At 28.2% G+C, this 17,940-nt stretch overlaps 1 protein-coding gene across 1 annotated transcript in view; it reads right to left on the bottom strand.

Moving 5' to 3' along the window:
• The window catches only part of LOC129921184 (chondroitin sulfate N-acetylgalactosaminyltransferase 2), a 180,383-nt gene extending 163,524 nt beyond the window's left edge, over positions 1-16,859 (bottom strand). Inside the window, exon 1 of the mRNA XM_056002909.1 lies at positions 15,635-16,859. The gene's annotated coding sequence lies outside the window, so the exon portion shown is untranslated. The remainder of the gene's footprint in view (positions 1-15,634) is intronic.
• Positions 16,860-17,940: the final 1,081 nt, after the last annotated feature.

Here is a 17,940-nt window from a genome sequence, read left to right as displayed (position 1 = left end):
GATCTGTTGCCCCCCGAAATTCGACATGGTTGACTTTAAAAAATTCTAACTTCTCTTGTAGGCATCTTTGAAATGAGATTGATACGTCATATGAAAGGTGAAATAATAATCTTTCACATTGTATAAAATTCTTTTTTTAATGAAATTTGATCGAGTTCAAAAAATTCTAGCTCTTTTTGTAGATGTCTTATAGACCTCATCGATATATTATTTTGAGCTAAGACAATAAGCTTTCAGATGGTATAAAATTTTGTATAAGTTGTTAATGAAAAAATTGGAATTAATGACGTGAGAAGATAAAAATTCCTGTTTTTTTTGCTTCTCTTGATGAAAATGATTGTTTTCAATAAATTATTTTTATACTTTTTGCGCATTGTAAAAATTTAAAAATGGTTTTTTTCTTAAGAAAAAATACTTGGCTTTTAAATTGCATAATTTTTTTTGTAAGCTTTTAAAATAAAAAAAATTAATATAATGAGAAAATAAAAAAGGTACTTTTTTTAGCTTTTTCTTGTAAATTATGATTTTTGAAATAATTAAATGCTTCAATTGACTCATTTTGAACAAAAGCACACAACCTGTTTTCTGACGACGTTATTACGTAAAATCATTGTCCGTAAACCGGCTTTACAGACAACTTCTTTTTTTTATCAGAAAAGTTGCTATTCATATATATATTTTACTTAGAAAAAACACAAAGCGCCTTCAAATTAGTACAAATTCAGATTTTTTTTATTTAATTTTTTAAATACTTTTCTTATCAAAAAAAAAGGTTACCAATTTTTATTGTTTTGGAACAAATACTTTTACACTTAATTTTTTCAGGTAAAGATAAACCTGAAACCACAAGGAGAAAAATTAACACTTTAAAATAAGATGATGGTCACTTTAAATCCTTAAATCCTATCTTTTTAAAACAATAAGATCTCTTTATTATTTATATAAGAATCCGCTTAAACTGTTAAATTAAAAAAAAAATTAATTTCATTTTGATAAGAATAAAAATAATAAAAACAAAATTCCATATTAATTCTATGTGTATATTTTTTAATATTACAAGATCTCCTTAAAAAAAAAGAAATCATTTAAAATTAATATGGAAATCTTTTAAATGATTTGTATTTGAAATAAGTTTAACTAATTTTTAAATTTTTATCAGACTTCAGCTTAAGTTTCCGTTTATCATAATTATTATTTTCAACATCAAACTCTTATGGTCAAGTACTCGCCTAGTAATCTTCATATAAAATTAAAAAGATTTTCTTATTAAATTAAATGGATTCTCTTAAACTAAAATATTTCAGAAAAAAGAGCAGAAATCTTCTTAATTTGTTTCTACCTTAAAATGCATTTTTCTGTCACTTACGTGTTTAATACAATTTGATATAAATTTAGTATCCTTTTTTTAAATTAAAAAGATGAGTATTTTAATTCTAACCAAGTAGAAGTTATGATTTATATAGGTGCCTAGGAATTAGTTTTTAATTCAATTTTTATATATTTTAATTACTTTGATTAAATTTTAATGTTTTTTTTGTAAAGACTAAAAATAATAAAAAAAAAATTCCATATTTTATGTGTATATTTTTTAATATTACAAGATTTCCTTAAAATAAAAGGAAATCATTTAAAATTAATGTGGAAATCTTTTAAATGATTTGTATTTGAAATAAGTTAAACTAGTTTTTAAACTTTTATCAGACTTCAGCTTAAGTTTCAGTTTATCATAATTATTATTTTCAACATCATACTTCTGGTAAAGCACTCGTCTAGTAATCTTCATATAAAATTAAAAAGATTTTCTTATTAAATTAAATGGATTCTTTTAAACTAAAATATTGCAGAAAAAAAAGTAGAATAGATTTGTTTCTATCTTAAAATGGGTTTTTCTGTCACTTACATACGTGTTTAATACAATTTGATATAAATTTAGTATCCTTTTTTAATTCTAACCAAGTAGAAGTTATGATTTATATAGATGCCTAAGAATTAGTTTTTAATTTAATTTTTATATATTTTAATTACTTTGATTAAATTTTAATGTTTTTTTTTTTTTTTTTGTATAGGTACAAAATTTTTTGAAATAAATGAGACAAAATTTAAAAAACTGTGTAATAAAAACAATATTTTTTTAAATTCAAATACAGAGAAAGACCACCTAAAATTAAGCGAATTTCTGCATGGTTTTTTGCTCAACATGACTTTCGTCTTAAATTAAGAGGAAATCTTCTTATTTTTATGATAATAAGAAAAATGTTCATCTTAAATTAAGTGCAGAAATCCTCTTAATTTTAGGTATGTTATCTTCATGAAGTAAAAAATTAAAGCTTAACTAACGACGATTATAATTCACCCAACTGAAGAAATTCACCTTCAACATTTTTTGATAACCTGCCCAAAACCCGAATCATTGATAAAATGTCAGAATATGAATATTTTGTACCAGTAAACATTTCATCGTAAATGTTGTATATATCCCACCTACCTATATCGAATGTATAGAGGTACATTGCAATGGAATAGTTCCGAACCATAAACTTGTGTTTGCAACATGCTGAGAATCTGATGCTTTTCCAACTTTACCAACCGACCAACAAGCCCCCTATTTATACCTAGATGGTTGAGGATACGCATATTAAACCCACGGCATGTTTTTGCTTACATACATATATATGAAGAACAACAACAACTACATGTGAACAACCAACAGAATGTGCACTAAATATCCTGTGAATGTGGTCAACACAATGTAACCCAATTGGATCGCAATCGGAATGTGTGAAAATTGTTTTTCTGTCATTCTCATTCATGTTGTGATGCAATGCAACGCTGGATGCGGCAACAATACCTATTTTTTCCAAATTTAACAACGTTTTGCTATTTTTAGGTAGGGATCATTGAAAAACCTTAAATTGGTAGGCGTTGTGGTTACAGTGGGACAAAGTAATATGGTTTATTAAGAAAATGGTAAATCGTTGGGCGCCATTTAAGAAAAAGTAAAGAGACTTGGTAACTTCTGTAAACTACTAATCTTAATACTAATTTGTAGAACTCAAAAGCTCCAGAACGATTTAATATCAATTTTATGACAATTCAATTCCACTGTAACATGGCACTGGTTACAACCATTATAATTGTACTAAAGGGTCGAGTATAGGAAGGATGCGAATTTGCACACTGCACAATGATGTAAAATCTGAGTGAATTTTATACCGAACCAAATGTAGATACATATAAATGGTAATTGGGTCATTATATGCGTTTTGAAGTCGATGTAAGGTACGAGTGCGGTTATAATTGCCCGCATTACCGTTGAGTGCAACCATGATGGTGATGTACAACTATAGAATCAGTACACAACTCCATTTTATATAAAATGAATGTTAAATGTAATGATGAAGCTCTTTTTCTCTCTCTGGTAGAAGCAATTGTGATGTGAAATTTAATTAGAACACGCCTCGAGGATAAAACTTTATTTTCGAAAATATGTATTTTTAATAAAACAACAAAAAAAAATCTAGTTTTTCAATGAACATAAACACAGCACAACATAATGTACGAGTACGAGTAGAGTATTGTTCGAACTTAAAATGTGGGCATTCATAATGGATAAATTTAATAGTTTAAATTATTCAATCGTGTAAAATGTTAAGACCCTGTTATTTTATTCAATGGTTTTTGGAGAGAGTTTTATTAGCATGTTTGTTGTAATCCTTATGCTCTGTAACAACTATACAACAACTGATGAATATTTAATTGAATTTGAATTTTGTATTGAATTTATCTGAAAGGCTAAGTTAGAATAGTTTTTTTTTTCGTTATTAAGTTGAAAACTAAAAGTACTTACATATGCAGTGATTTTGGAGTGTTTTTTTTTTTTTTATTTTATAAATTAAGTGTTAAAAGTTTTATAAACAAGTTTAAAAATGTACTTCACTTGAGATTGTAAAGTTTTTAAAATAAACGGAAGTAAAGCCTTTCCCCACCTCTCATACATAAAATTTTAGCTTAAAATAATTATAAAGAACTTAAAACATTTTTTAATGGAAATAAAATCATTTTAAGAGTGACCGCAGCACTAAACAATGTACATAAGAATAGATTGCGATCATAATTAAATAAAATGCACGACTTGGTCGCACGTACTTGCTCTTGTAGTTCAAAGTATCGATATCTTAAATATATTTTTTTTTTTTACAATTTACGCTTCAAAATGATAAAAAATACCTGAATAAAATTGGCTTATGCTTAAAAATATGTCAATTTTTGCAAAAAAAAATCCAAAAAATTAACTTTAACTAACTTCCCACACTCTAGCCTATTTTTGACAGGATATCATTCAGGGTTGTAAAAAATCAATTTTTTAAGGATTTTCTTTCCCATACAAAAGAAAAAAAAATTCCTGCAGATAAAAAAATGTAAAATAAAATGCACTGCTGAGTTGCACTAATTTGCTATTATCGGAAAATTTGTTTTTTATGTAAAAATTCGGTACAGAGTATAATTACACTGGTCAACAAGGTTTTTGACACAAGAACCAAAATATACTTTTCTAAAGTTTTTGATGTGGCTGAGCTCGAATCTGAAGTCAGAAAAATTTGATTGGCCTCCGTTTTTGAAATATTATAGTTAGAAAAGGCCAAAAATAGTCATTTTGGCTGTTTTCGAGGTTATGTTTTTATGTGGGGTAATTCATTATGAATAAATTTGTAACGGTGCCTAAAATAACTGGTTGCATTCTTCCAAAAAATGTTTAAATCGATATCTCTTTTACTGCCCGAGATGTTTAAAGTTTAATAATTATGCGGTCTTTGACTAAGAAACATCACTGGAAAATCAAGTTAAACTTTTTTTGCCACAAGAACCAAAATATATTTTTCTAGAAGTTTCTGGGTTTCTGAACTCAAATCCGCAATCAGAAAAATTCTATTTGCCTTCGTTCTTGAAATATTACCGTTATAATGTGCAAAAAAAGGTGGTTATTTTATAACGGTTATATTTCAAGAACGGAGGCTAATAGAATTTTTCTGACTTCAGATTCGAGTTCAACACATCAAAAACCTTTAGAAAAGTATATTTTGGTTCTTGTGGCAAAAAAAAGTTCAATTTTGTTGACCAGTGTTATTAAATTAATTTTATGAGAAATTTTACAAAAACTTAAAAAATAATACTATAAAAAAATAATATAATAAAAATAATAATATAATAAACTTGGTTTTAAAAACTTTAAAAAAAAACAACTTTTTAAATGTTTTGAACTCCAAACCAAGTATCTAATTTAATTTCTTGTAAAATAAAATTTTCTTTATAAAAAAAAAAAAAACAGTGAAAATCGTTGCAGCCTTTTTTTTAAATAGTTTTATAAACCTAATAAAATTTACAAATAATTAAAAAAAAATTATTAATCTACACAAGGAAGTTTTAACAGTTCATTCGTGCGTTTTCGAAATTATTATTAATTGACTTTATAATGCACATTCAAAATTTAAAAAATTCGACGAATAATAAAACAAATATTTAATGCACATTTTGCACTGAATCTTTTTTTTTTTTCTATGCAGAAATTTTTTGGTTTGCAGTACATTTTTTATTTTAATTTCAAATGCATTTTAAAATTGAATTTTTTTTTTTTAATACTTTTGTTTCGCTTGGAAGGACGCAAGTAGCACACTGGTGTGTGTATAAATTAGTGTTAATTAATTAATTATAGCGTAAAGTTGAGAAAATTGAAAAATTTGTTGTATTTGTCAAAATAAGTGGTATAAAAATTATACTACTGTCTTTTCTGTACAAAATTTCACCCAAATTCATATTTAACTATTAGTTCCTTATCGCAATATTGTTTTCAATATTTATTTCATAAAATATAGTACAAATTCATCAAACTGTTTGGGATAAAAAAAATAAACTTTGGTTCAAAATTATAAATCATAATAATTTAAATGGTGTATTTTATCCACAGATTTATTGTGCATTTTTCAATTTCAAAGGAATGATTTTTCAATAAAAATCAGATAATTTTTTATACCACCAGCGCTATTTATATAACGAAAATCGGTATAATTTTTTAACCACCAGAGTTTTTTATATACGAGAAAATGGTTTATTTTTTATAATCAAAATGTATACCACGAAAGTGCAAAAAATACTTCGAAATGTTGGTGTATTTTAGAGTTTTGTGCTACTTGAGTAATATCTCCAAAAGAAAATGTTTGAGGTATTGCAATTATCCTCAAAAAGACTCTTATGATTTTGGCAAAATTTTTTTAATGCAATGATCTCAAAGTGATTATAAAACAGTTTTGTCAGTTTATCTAAAAAAATGATGAAGAAAAAGAAGTAGAAGATGACATATATTTTTTTTAATCGCTTTTATTTTTTGAATGGCTGAAACAATAATTTAACTCAAAATTTGAAGACAGAAATATTTGTCATCATTTTTAAAGATTAAATTTATTCAAGTTTATTATAATATTTCAAACTAAACTAAAGTCAACAACAAACGAAAACAATTTGTTGTGTCGAGAAACTTTGTTGGACAATTTGAATTTAAAAATGTCCTACATAATGTTCGTTAGAAATTGATGTTTTCAGAAAATTATATTAATGTTTGAATAATCGCATTAGTGGAGTAACTAAAGCTCAAAAATTGGCAATATTAGGGAACCCGGCCGAACAGCATAGATTTTGATGATCTTTTTTTCAAACGTCGGTAATTAAAAATACTTTAAAGTCTATAGATTAAAAATTGCTGGTGTTGCCGTTTTGATTTTTTAAATTTAATTGAAGTTTTTTGTGAACAAAAACAAATTTTTTTCAAAATTTTTTCTTAAATTTCATAAATTAATTGATGCCATAAGATTGTCTAGGGAATTCAAGGAAAAAAAATATATATGAGTGAGGGACAATCTTCCATAGCTCAAGCGATAGATGCAATTTTCTTATTAATTGACTTCAAACACAAAAAAAAATATTTGAACACAACGGCAACACCTACAATATTCAAATATACATTTTTTAAAAGCTAGAAGCTTAGTCATATATGTAAAATTAAAATTAAGTTAATTGAATGAACGGCTTTTGAATGAATGGTAATTGAACTCAGATTTTTGAAAAAAAAAATTATTGAAAAAATTTTAACATGTCGTTTTTTAAACTTGGTCGTAATATAAAATTCATTTATTTTCAATTTTTTTTGGTCGCATTTATTATGATTTCAAATTATAAAAGGAAATGTCAATATGTATTACGGTTTATGAAAAAAATTAAAAAGTATTTCATTTTCGAAGAACTTTTTTTAATAAAAGTTTTGAAAAAAAATGTAACTTATTTTTTTTTTTTAAGTTCAACATCTAAACATAAAATTATTTTTTATTCATTTAATAACCCTTACTGTTGAAAGTTGAATAGCAAAAATTTAAAGTTCCTATTTACCATAGTCTTTGAGAAAATTAATTATTTCAATGCAAAAATTTAGTTTTAATAAAAGAAAACCATTGAAATTAAAGTAATTTTTCATTTTTTTTTTTCAAAAGTGTGATATATTTACCTTTTTTGCTTCGAAATTCAACTGATAATATTTATGGCCAAAAATTTTTTTTAAATAAATTCATATTTTATTAGAAAAAGTTTGGAAAAAAGTCATTTTAAATTTTTCTAATAAATTTTTTTTTTTAATTCTGAGTTTGAGGACCATTTTCTTAAAAAGTCTTGATTAAATTTAGTGGATTTAAATTTAAGAGATAAGAATGAGCTTCTGGCTTTTTAAAATGTATTTTAAAATATTGTAGGTGTTGCCGTTGTTTTCAAAATATTTTTTTTGTGTTTGAGGTCAGAATGTTAGAAAATTGCATTTATCGCTTAAACGATGGAAGATTGTCCCTTACTGCCTTTTATATATTTTCCTTAAATTACCTAGAGAATCTTTTGCTATCATTTGTTTTATGAAATTTAAGCAAAAAAAAAAATGGTTTTGTTCGGCCGGGTTTCCTAATAATTTGCTTTAGTTACTCTACTATATTATTATTTCTATAATTTATTTATGATATATGTTTTTGATAAATAAGAAAACCCAATAATGCAATTTTGTAACTAAAGACCTTATTGACTGCCGGCAAAGTATTCATTAACATATCCCATTGATGTTATTATTAGAAAAAATATTGATTTTCGTAACAATAAATCTACTATATCTATTATGTGCAAAAAAAAATATTACTCATACACCCTGGTGACCATATAAAAAACAATCTTTCTTTGAAAGTGATAAGTGTGTTTTTCTCCCACTAAAAAAGGATTAATTTCTTATAATATTCAAAGTTCTCTAATGCTTCAATACCAATAAAGGAAGGTAAAAAATTAAGAAATCTAGTCTTTTTTTTATAATTTAAAATAACTAAGCAACAATAATAGAGCCTCATAAAGCGGTTGTTTTTTTTTTTTAGTGAACAAATCCATTAAATTGCACTTATTCTTCTCAAATGCTGCCAATACTTGCAAACAAAATCAAAGTTTTCAAAATAACCATGAACACCTCCACTTAGATATAACATGAAATTCCTTAAAGTCAAAAATCTGTTGCTAACTTTATAAGACTATCTCATTTCATTACCTTTTCTAAGAATTTAAAGTTTACCAAATTTTAATTTAGCCCAAAAACCCGTCTTCAGCTCATTTAATAACCACCCCTCAATTTAATTGTACAAACTATATACAAAACACCTCTTCTCTGTCGCCAAAGTTTACCGCATTTGCATTCACAAAAACCATTTGGCTTTGGAAAGTTCAGTCCTCGGCGTGCTTTGTGTCAATCTCCTTTAATACTGGTTGCTTTATTATTATCACTGTTTGTGTTCTTCTTGTTGTTGTTATTGCTTTGATGAGACACACATTTTGTGGGTGTATTTGTGGCCCACAAGGACAAGTACCATACTTCCTCGCTTATCTATCGTATTCCGTTTGTTTTTGATTAAACTTTGATGTCTGCTTGCGGCTCGAAGAACCTCGAACAGCAGCAGAAATAATATTCTCTGAGATTCCCTTGTTTGTTGTTGTATCTTCTTCTTCATCGTCGACGATGTTTTGTTGGCTGGCGTTGATGTCGGTCGGTTGCTGCTTTGTGGTGGTTTTTGGTTGATAGTGATTATGATTATGTTGGTTCACCCCAATGACATTTTATAGGCTCCTTTCTCAGACGAAGGTTTTTCTTTCATTTTCTTCTTCCTTCATAACAAAAGTTTCATCTTTTAATTCTTCAACTTCGACTTCGTCTGCTTTTCCCTTGTTGCGATTAATTCTAACCAAAAAGGCGAAGAAAAACTTTTTCACTTCCTCACAATCATCATTAGACCCTTGCCTTGCTTTGGTTTTGAACAAAAACACCAAAGAAGTTGTCAGAAGCACACTCTTTCAATTAGTCCTGGCAATCGAGGTGGTGTTTGTTCAATTCTCCGGGGGAGGATGTTCGCAATGGTTACTTGCCGACAAAAAAAAAAAACATCCTTCAAGATTGAGGGTGTCAAGAAAAAAAAATTGAATGATGTAACTTAATTAGAATGATCAAAAGGGTTTGAGAGCTAATTTTTCCGCATGAAATAATTGCTTCCCAGGCATGATGTCCTTAATATTTGATTTTTTATCAGTTTTTATTCCTTGAAGAATACGTTTTTTGAATAATAGATTACAGACATTGGCAGCCTACTCCTCCAGCCCCACCTAATTCCAATGTGCTTGTTTGTGTAGGTACTTAAGGACGAAAAACGAAAAAAAAAAATATAATAAATACACGGGAACAAAAATTGTATAAATAATTTACGGTTGGCTGGAAAACGAGTAAACATTTTGGGGGGGATTTTGCTTCTTTCTTCTTCAATAAGTCAGACCCACGATGTTTTTTGGGGTAAAATTTATTATGTGTAAGGATCTTTGTGGCAGCTTTTGCTGATTTTTGCCTTTTTTTTCCAACTCCAACTCACGTTCCTGTGGACTCCTCGGAAAACTCCTGTCAAAATATATTCAATATGAACAAAAAACACGTGAAATGATTTTTTTTTCTTTTTCCTCATTTAGGCGTAGGTAGAAAAAAAAGGTAGATGGTATATAAAAGTAGGGTACATCAACGCCAGGTGTATTTTGAGTTTAAGCTGTCATCTCTGTTTTTTTTTTTTTTGTTAGCGGTTTATGTTACCAATTCTGAAGGATGGTATTTTTTTAAATTTATGATTGAATATAAAAATTCTCTTTTTTAAGCAAAAGACTTGGTTTGGAGCTAAGGACTTACAAGTACGTATCGTATATTCCCATTCAATCGCACGAAAACATCTTTTGCTGTAGTGGGTTTGTATTTTTTATAGCAAATCAGCCTTTTTAAGGATATATAATATGGGCAACCACGATTCATGACTTTTTGCTTAGTTAATCAGAGTAAGAGTCGACTTCTCCAGGAAGACGTTTAAAATTCTTACAAAAGGGATTCGATAAAAAAAGAAGAAATGAAACTGAATTGCTATTTATATCGTTGTAAGGTATAAGTAAGGGGGTTAGGTGAACACAAACACACTCATAAGGATAATGGTGGCAATTTTAGCAAAAATGGTTCCTGTTCAATGAGTGATTTCTTTTTGAGTAATCGATGTTGAGTTTTTTCGTCGACTATAGTAGACTTATGTTATTTAGGAACGATTTTATGTGTCATGAAGAGTAAAGACGGGTTTTTTTAAGATGAGGACGGTTTATTACTTCTTTTTTTTTTTGTATAATAAACTTAAATTTGATGGAGGATGTGATGAGAGGTTTTATTTGGAGGAGTAAGGCAATTTATTTTTACTTCAGATAAAAGGTGATGTTATGTATTTTTTTTTTTTTTTTGTTGGTCGTGTGTAAATATTTATAAGGCGGAAACACGTTTTCACAGAAGGTTCTTAGAAAAGTGATATATTTTAATGATAACTTATAATCCTCAATTGAACAAACATTATAGGTTTACTAATAAATTTATAAATCAGATCGTAAAATTGAAAAACATATACACATAAAACCCACTTTATGAAATATTTCAAGAAAAAAGAGGTTGTCTGTAAAGCCGATTTACGGACAATGATTTTACGTGATAACGTCATCAGAAAACAGTTTGTGTGCTTTTGTTTAAAATGAGTCAATTGAAGCGTTTACTTATTTCAAACAATCATAATTTACAAGAAAAAGCTAAAAAAAATTGATTTTTTATTTTCTCATTATATTAATTTTTTTTATTTTAAAATTATTTTAAAAGCTTACAAAAAAAATTATGCAATTTTAAAGTATTTCTGTATTTTTTCTTAAGAATAAAACCATTTTAAATTTTTACAATGCGCAAAAAGTTTAAAAATAATTTATGGAAAACAAACATTTTCATCAAAAAAGCAAAAAAAAAAAAACATGAATTTTTATCTTCTCACGTCATTAAATCCATTTTTTTCCCTAACAACCTATACAAAATTTTATGCCATCTGAAAGCTTATTGTCTTAGCTCAAAATATATTATATCGATCAGGTCTATGAGAAATCTACAAAAAGCCACAATTTTTTGAACTCGATCAAATTTCATTAAAAAAAGCAAAAAAAAAACATTTATTTTTATGTTCTCAGGCTATGGAATCAATTTTTTTGTTTTACAACCTATAAAAAATATATACCATGTGAAAGCTTATTATTTCACCTTTCATATGACTTATCAATCTCATTTCAAAGATGCCTACAAGAGAAGTTAGAATTTTTTAAAGTCAACCATGTCGAATTTCCAGACTGAGATTACGGTACTTCGCACACTGTTGGCTGTTCGGGGGGCAACAGATCTCCCCTGGTGTTTTCAGGTTTTTCGCAAGTTTCTTGATTTAACATTGTGTATCTTGTAGTAAGTCTATCATTATGTGTGATATACCAAATGAAAGGTATTTGTATCAGAATGATCATAAAAGTTACCTAAATAAAATTTCTATCTGCTCTTGGTCAAAAGTTATAAATTGTTGAATTCTAAAATTTTATTTTACCGTTATCTCAAAATTGTGTTAACGAAAATGATTGAAACTTCGCACACATATAGTCGTGGTCATAGTATATCATTACTCCATATACTTTATTCCTGTATCTATTAAAGAAAAAAAGATGAAAATAAAAAACGATGAAAATCGGTTAAAAACGGTCAAAAAACGTGTTTTGTAAAAACTTGTTTGTTCCGTTATTCAGTAAAAACTCACTAAACAATTGCCCATGTATGCATAAGGCTAAAACCTACATGTCCTATAAGTTTGAGATTTTTTGAACGCACCAAAAAAAAGCTAAAAATCAAAAATTACCCAAAAATACCCCTAAAAAACAAGGTGTTTTTCAAAAATTCATATTTCGAAACGCAGAGTGTTGGAAAAAATCCGTATCAGACGCCTAATTTTTTTTTATTCATCTTTCACCTGGCATCTTTAGAATTGTCAAAAAAAATTTTCTTTACCGAAAATCATCATTTTGTCAAAGCCCCAACACGTGTACAACGTTCAAACAAAACGTTATAGCTTAGTTTCAAAATTTTTTTGAATTTTTTCCTAAATGCAGTTGTTCTTAAATTAATCTCATCTATCTATAGCAAAAAAAATCAACTCTCTACAACTTCGCGTTTAGATTTTAGTCCAAATTTCATCTTTCCGTTTTACCCCTGTTTACCCTATTAAATGACGGAATTTTTAAAAATCCTTCCTTTGGATTAAGCCTTAGGTTATTATCTTTCAAATAAGCTATACCTAGAAGAATTTTGTATCTCTAATAGTTTATTTTTAATTTTTAATTGAAATTTTTTGCCGCACAAAATGGCGTCACTTTTTTGTGGTGACTTCCATGGTTCATCGATTTATAAGAAGTTATCACGTCAAAAAATTCAAACATTATAACAAATATGATGGAATGAAATAATTGAACTTGCAAAAATTGTTAACAATTTTTTTTTTATTTAATACCTAATTTTTTTTTTATCAAAACATACATTTGGCTGAATTTATTAAACCGTTTAACAAACCTATTATAATAATTGAATCTAAAATTTGCTATTTTCTGTTCATTTTGAATTCGCCATCGCCATTTCATTGAAAATGAGAAGTGCAGAGTTCTGATATCATGACATACTATTACATGCTATGCTCTGCGAGTGCCTAAATCTTTTTTTTAACTTTAACAAAGCATTAATTATAAAATTATAAACTTATATAAGAATATTGTGTCATGAATTACCAATGAATGATTTATTTTAAGAACTTTATCAAATGATCACTGGGGCGTATGCGTAATATTTATTTTATATTCCTTAATATTTGAAATTATTTTTGCCTTACCTATGTATTTTTATAAGTTTCAATATATTGTCGATAGGGAAAATCATAAATGACCAAAAACCTTATGGATATAGTTACTCTCATTGTACCCTGAGGTGCATTTTTAATCAATTTTTCTAACAGAGTTTGGAAAAATTTATGCGAAAATCAAATAAAATTCGAACGGAAAATGGTATGCATATAAAAATTATAGTTTTATTTTGGGAGACTCATACAATCCCGAAATTTTGAATCCAGAAAACTCACAATCCTGAAAATCCAAAATACCAAAAATACAAAATCCGGAAAAGCCTTAAATCTAGTAAACATTAATAAAGAAAAGTAAAAATATTTTAATGAATCAATTTTAATTAATGTGTAGTTCGATTTTTTAGGATTATGGTTCAATCAAGGATTTTGGAAACTATGTATATTGTATACCCATTTCTCTAATAAGCCATATTTCTCGAATTTTGTACTTTGTGAGTTTTTTCTCTAGCGAACTGAACTCATAATGTTAACAAAATATGTACTTAAAATGTAGTTGGGCACTGGTCATGAATATTATGTATTATTATTTTTTTAATGACAATGTATTGTACACTTGAGCGTATGAGTAATATTTTGTTAACTTTTTAGTACTTAAAATACACATATGGATGTGTAAAAAATATAATAATAGAACTATGTGTCGCAAAAAAATTACTATACAAACTGAAAATACAAATGCAATTTTGCCAAAGTTTCGTAAAACCTATACTAAATATGAATTGTTTATTTCAGAAACAACATTTAGTCCATGAGCACTTTTCAGGAGAAACAAAAAACTGTTTTTTATGTTAAAATTCTACAACACTTCAAATTTTGAGTATGCAGAAATATAATCTAGCTAAAGACGCATTTAAAACCTTTAAAATATAAACCTTTTTTTAAGTCTTAGCAGGTTTTTAAGCCTTTAAGGTCGCTGGACTTATGTCGTTTCTGAAATAAACGAATTTTTGTTGGCAAAACTTGTGTTTTTATTCAGCTATAGCTTTTGAACCCTGCTTCTGACTTTAATGAATAAAATAGCAGTAGATAGAGTGAATCTTTACCTTTTTAAAGATGTATAACAAAAGAGCGTGTGTGTCAAGATTGCTGCCAAAATAATTTAAAACTCGTAAAAATTAATAATACTTAATTTCTTTCCAGAAGATGAATAACTACCTATGTATATTAATTTTGATTTTTTTACCACAAATTTTAAAAATTCAATTTTTAACTTGAAATTTTAGATCATAATCTAAAAAATACATTGAACCATTTTACATAAGTTAATTTATTTAAAAATCTTTCAAAAAAGTTCATAAATGTTCAAATTTTACCTTTGAATCTGAGATATTACAAATTGAATTCAACAAAATTGGGTATCCGCATAGACATAGCAAAAAAACATTATCCTTTCAAAATTGAAACTAAATTCATTTGAAATTATTCAATCAGGTTAAGGAATTTGTTTTTCTTTCTTTAGATATTAAAAAAAAATAAACAAAAATAAAAAGTTTTACTCTGAAAAATGTCAGGAGGAGGAAGGAGGAAATAAAATAAAGTAGAATCTATTTTTGTTTTGTTTTAATATTGTTCTTAAATATTTCAGTGCATTCATTTAAACTGGTCTGTGTTAAAGATATTAACAAGAGGACAACCTTTTAACAAGATCAAGCCTCAAATTTGTTAATTTTTGTTTTTAACCATGTACATAATTCAAAACAACGAGAAACGAATTTAATTTTCTTTCCCAAAATAACCATAATTGAATTATCAAAGTTACTATAAATAATGACATTTTCTTTTATTCCATTATAAACGACCAAAAAAGTTTCCAAAATGAGAACCCATAAAATCTCATTAAAACCAAAAATTCCACAATAAAAATAAATTGACTCACTATAGAAATTCCAAAATATAATAATAACTTTCCTTATGGGTCACTTTTCTAGTCTTTCTCTCTCATCCAATTACCCGAAAAATGTCTATTGTTCAAGTATTTTAATTTGAACAGAAATAAATCATTGAAAAGTGTCAATGAAGGCAAAAGCAAAATAAATACACAAAAGAAAAATATAAAACTTGTTAAAAGCTACCCCAAGAGCACCGACAACCCCTAACAAAAATAATACATAATTACAAGAAGAACTAAATTATATTTTTGGTCGCTAAAAAAGGGGACAACCTTATAGCCCCATAAAATAAATATTCCCCCGCACAAAAGAGGGCGCGCATTATGTTAGTTAAATGGTTTTTCTGCCAAAGTCATAACTTACCCTAGAAACTTCAAAATATTATCCAATTAGCGGTTATATTATGGCTGATTTCCTCTTTTTCCACCACCACAACGAGAATTTCTACGACGTCGAAGAAGAAATTTTTGCTGTCAATTAGGAGAGAGATGGCATAGCAGCAATATAAACGCGACTATGACAGAGGCATAGAGATAGATATATCGACGACGACGACGTTCATTTATTCGCACATAACTGAGGGCATTAAATCAAACTAAAGCTACCCTCTTTTAAGGAAAGAAGACAACTTGCACGTAAAAATGACGCAACCCAACCACTTCCGACAAATGACTACAATGGACTTGCCATTCACAGAAAAAAAACCGGCAAAGGACTCCTTCAATCGAACCGAAAAAAGGACCACGACAACACCACCCACTCAAAAAAAAAAACCCAACTCACGACACGTCCTTTCCGTCTTCTTCTTCTTTGATTTTTTTCCACCAAAATAGATTCTCGTGGACGACCAAAACGCGAGTTCTAAATTTATTCGAAACTCCCAGCAAATTTTATTATTATTTATATTCGTTGATCCTGCGATTTGGCTCTCGAACGCCTATTTTTATTTGCTCTTGCCCGGTTTTTAGCCCGCTGCTGCCACCTTTCTCGGGGCTATAATTCAATCATAATTTACACACAAGGACGAACTCTGGCTGGAGGAGAGAGCAGAGGAGAGGAAATAAAGAAAAACTTGACAAAGAATATTTTTCTTTTCTTTCTTTTTTTTTTATTTCTATTTTGCCACGAGGCTCATCAGGATATCTTATATGGAATCGATTTTATGCCAAACACACACTTGGGGTGATTTCATGGACCTTCTTTTTGTTTCTCACCAAGTCAATTTTATTTCTTTTGTCGACTAAAAAAATTATTATCAAAGGACACTCTTCTAATGACTCAATGCGAATTTGAAAATTTTCTAAAATAATTGCAAGAAAAATTGTCACAAAAGTCCTCGAAATAGATTTAAGGATTCGAAATTATGTTTTCAATTTCCAGAGAAAAAACTAAGAGAATTCGGAAACAGTGCGGTGTTGATGAAACAACCGTTAGCGTACGACTGACGAAATCTCACAATAGCACCGAAGGTTTTGTTTGCGATTTTGATTGCAAGTTTATTCCTCCTACAGACGACGACGAGCGTTATGATGATGGTCCTTGCCACTGTAGTCTTCTACGTACTATTACGAGTTTATGGAAAGGATGCGGACGAATGTCCTTGATCTCCTCGGGAAATAGTCTTTCGTCTGTTTTTTTTTGGTTGCTGAGATAGAAATCTCTGTGAGTTGTTAAATCTCTGATACAAAAGTTCTCTTTTAAACTGAATTCTCTTAAAAAACTTTAATAGCAATGCTGACCTAAGACAATGTGCGTTGTAAAGGTCCTTGATGGTATTGTTTGCTATTTTTAAAAATGCATAGAGTCTTTTTGTTAGTGGTTTGGCATCCAAATAGCCTACTTAGAAAGTAATTTTTCAAAGAACAAAAAATATTTAAGAGAATTTAAAAGCTTTCTAAAAAGCTCTCTCTTTGATATTTATACGCATGCCCCACCTCCCGCCCACAAAATTTAAACAGAAGGCTTGTAGATGGTAAGGTTGAATATTTACAAGCTGCCGCATGGGAATCTGCCAAAGAAGAAGGATAAAATGTTTTGAATTCTACATGAGCACGTGTTAGCGTGGCGGTGTGGTGATGGCGGCTGGGGGTGATGATAATGAGCAAGGAGAGCCAGAGAACGAGGAGAATAATTTTTTTGTTTGTTTTCTTTTTTTTTTTTGTATGTTTTCATCAGATGTTTTTTGAATTCTTTTTTTGTATATCCTTTTCTTCTTGGCAGGATATGAGTATAAAGGATTGTATATTTTGGGTGCCAGCTGATTTTTAACACTAGAGCCCTGTGTATCTTAGAAACCCATGGTATACTACCGGAGGGAGAGAGCTTTTTTTTTCTGCTGACGTTTTATTGGTAACTTCTTGTCGGGTTTTTCGGTGTAATTGAAAACAATTTAGATTTAGACTCTTAGATAAGTGGGTGATTTTGTTGTGTAGATGGATATTCTTGTTGGTTTGGGTTTTTTTTTCTATTTTGTTTTTGTTTTTTTTTTTTTATTTTCATTTTGAGGAAGAAGAAGTGAAAATTAACTTTCATGTTAGATATGTGAAATAGAGAAAAAGGGTTAAGACTAGAAATGGACTTTATTTTTGAGGAAATGAGGAAGAATTGTGTGCATATAAATTGAATTTTTTATATGGCTTGAGTGTGTATAAGATAGACACGATATAGGT

The sequence above is a fragment of the Episyrphus balteatus genome, chromosome 1 (assembly GCF_945859705.1).
Source record: "Episyrphus balteatus chromosome 1, idEpiBalt1.1, whole genome shotgun sequence".
Classification (NCBI taxonomy): Eukaryota; Metazoa; Arthropoda; class Insecta; order Diptera; family Syrphidae; genus Episyrphus; species Episyrphus balteatus.
The sequence above is the reverse complement of the archived record's forward strand: the minus strand, read 5'-3'. Positions and strand labels throughout refer to the sequence as shown.